The sequence below is a fragment of the Garra rufa genome, chromosome 24 (assembly GCF_049309525.1).
Source record: "Garra rufa chromosome 24, GarRuf1.0, whole genome shotgun sequence".
Lineage (NCBI taxonomy): Eukaryota > Metazoa > Chordata > Actinopteri > Cypriniformes > Cyprinidae > Garra > Garra rufa.
Genome location: NC_133384.1, coordinates 34693431 through 34696712, shown reverse-complemented (window position 1 = coordinate 34696712; position 3282 = coordinate 34693431).

The window sequence follows — 3282 nt, the reverse complement described above, 5'->3', positions numbered from 1 at the left end:
TGCTGACTGTACTGCCACAGCCTCTGTTTTGCATGCCAGTGCATGTGTGCTGGAGCACCATAAGCCCACGTGAGTCTCCACAGAGGCCCGTTTGTCTCACTCTCCAACGCTCTTCCTGTTCTACTGCCTGTCGTCCCTCCTTAAAACAAACCCAACATATATGAAGGAAGGTGTCTGGTATATAAAATCATTAAGAACTGAGCAACACCTCACATCCTCAGCTGTGCTCAGCAGGTGTTTGAGGATCTTCCCAGTCTTGTAATCGCTGAATATCCATGATCCAAAGCCCTTGACTGCCTTCCAAGTGCATTCAGGAGGTCGTGGATCTCTCGAGAACAAAATCTCCTGGCATTTCTGAAAAGACATGTCTCCGACAAATTCGTCAGCATCTTCATGAAATTACCAGAAGACAACTGTGAAGTTCACAGATTTCATGCTGAATGTCATTGCTGTAAGTTGTTGTTTTGAGTTAATTAGACAAAGAACCTTAATTACCCAGCTGAGGTTTGAGTGACAGGCGCCGAAGCTGACCTTTTTGTCTTCCACATGCATTCGTCAGCTTTAAAAGTTTGCTCAAAAATCAATCTGAAGAGCTTGTGCTGAAGGAAAACTGCTTGTTTGATTGCTAAACACCCATTCGGAGCGCTCCGATATTAACTGGGGAGCTTTATGAGTCATGTGCAATTCTGAAGAGACTGATGAACTAATGTACACAACCCTGATATAAATATCCCCAACCGCTTTCACCCTTTCAGTGCGTCATTGTGAGGCAGCGGATGTCCTGCAGGCAGGAGTTTCATCTCTCTCAAGAGACTTTTGTAATAAGGTCACTCGCTCTCTCTTTCAGTGATCAGATGCAGCTTCTGTATTTTGCAGATCAGGTGTGACTCCTATTACATTTACATTTATTCATTTAGCAGACGCTTTTATCCAAAGCGACTTACAATTGGGGAATACAACAAGTGATTCATCCTAAGGAGGCAGATCAACATAGGAAGTGCTCAAAAATACCATATATCAGGCATTGTTAGATGAGTACAGGTTTGAAAGGGAAGATCAAGAAAGAGGAGAACAAAGTTTTTTTTTTTTTTTATTGAGTCAAATAATGTCGAAAAAGATGGGTTTTCAGCAGTCGCTTGAAGACAGTTAAGGAGTCTGCATTCCGGATAGGGGTGGGAAGATCATTCCACCAGGCAGGGACGTTGAACGAGAATGTTTTGGAAAGTGATTTCATGCCTCTCTGTGGTGGTACAATGAGGCGTCTTTCACTAGAGGATCTCAGACTTCTGGAGGGAGTGTAGATGTGTAGTAGTGAATGGAGGTAAGTAGGTGATGAGCCGGTGGCTGTCCTATATGCCAACATCAGTGTCTTGAATTTGATGCGAGCCGTAACCGGTAGCCAGTGCAGGGATATGAAGAGAGGTGTGACATGGGCCTTCTTGGGCTCATTGAAGACCAGACGTGCTGCTGCATTCTGAATCATTTGTAGAGGTCTGATTGTACATGCTGGAAGACCGGATAAAAGAGTATTGCAGTAGTCCAGCCTGGAGATGACCAGGGCCTGGACGAGGAGTTGTGCAGCATGCTCTGTTAGAAAGGACCTGATCTTTCTGATGTTGTGCAATGCAAACCTGCAGGATCGAGCAGTTTTAGCTATGTGGTCTTTAAAAGTCAATTGGTCGTCAAAGATTACACCCAGATTTCTGGCTGAAGTCGATGGGGTAATTGTTGATGAACCTAACTGGATGGAGAAGTCATGTTGTAAAGTTGGAGTGGCAGGAAAGACAAGGAGCTCAGTCTTCGCCAGATTGAGCTGTAGATGGTGTTCCTTCATCCATGCAGAGATATCCGCCAGGCAACCTGAGATCCGCGCAGCTATCGATGGATCATCTGGTTTGAATGAAAGATAGAGCTGTGTGTCATCAGCATAGCAATGGTAGGAGAAGCCATGTGCCTGTATGATGGGGCCCAGAGATGTAGTGTATATGGAGAAGAGGAGGGGTCCAAGAACTGATCCCTGAGGAACCCCAGTGACCAGTTGATGAGTTTTGGATACCTCCCCTCCCCAGGCCACCCTGAAAGACCTACCAGAGAGGTAGGATTTGAACCAGTGAAGTGACGTCCCTGTGATGCCCAGCGATGAGAGGGTGGACAGGAGGATCCACAAAAAAAAAAAATTATATATATTATATATATATATTTTCCCTCAAAGTATATGCAATGCTTTACTATTTGAGCTTTGAAAAAACTAAATTAAAAATCATGTACATTTAAAAATATATATATATTTTTTTCTCAAAGTATATGCAATGCTTTACTATTTGAGCTTTGAAAAAACTAAATTAAAAATAATGTACATATAAATATATTTAGAATATTCATTTATATTTATAATATATGTCTATTTTGCAGGATTTCTAGTGAATTGTAACGAATCCAATTAGGGTCAATTAGACCCAAAACATAACTATTTTACACATAATATACCAGTTAGGGTTAAACCCACACAGAACACCTTATAAAGCGCATAGCAATCATGGTGGCGTGTTTTGTATGGGCAAACGCTGAAGGAGAAGTAAAAACCGAGTTGTATTTGCTCTCGGGTGGGCTCGGCTGTCTCTGTGTAATTGGATTGTCTTTTTCACGGTCTGGTCATTTTCAGCCGAACTCTCTGAAGGTCTTCTCCTCAGTCTGTGTCGGCTTCTAACAAGATGCGTCTCTGCAGACAGTGGCTACATCCGAAGATATTACATCTTATTTACAAGTAAAGAGAAACGGCAGACCTGACACGGATTGCTTGAGGGTTTTGTCTGTGATCTGCGCTTTGAGCTGGATGTGGGCTGTTTGTTCTGCCAATGCCGTCTAGTGATAGTCAGAGGAAAGGGAGAATTGGACAGGAGCAAATAATAGCCTCGAGTGTGAGAGATAGGCCTAAGGGTATTTCTGTGTAAATGACAGCGCTATATGACCCCATATATATTGGCTAAAATACTTGGCTTGTTTACACAAAGCAGAAAACTGCTGAAATGTGAGAGCGATTAAGCTTTGGATGCTGCCATCTAGTGGTTCAGAAAGACTATTTCAAATCTTTAAATCAGACATTGAAGTGAGTTGGTGTTTTTGTCACTCTTCTGAGGAAGATTCATTCACTTGTTTGGCAATTTACTCACATAGAGAAATTTTGATCAGATATTTTAAAATGTTCATCCAGTAATTTTGTAAGTGACCTTTGTTTTTGTTTTAAAGATGTTTTCTTTGGATTGTTTGACTACTCAAAAAAGT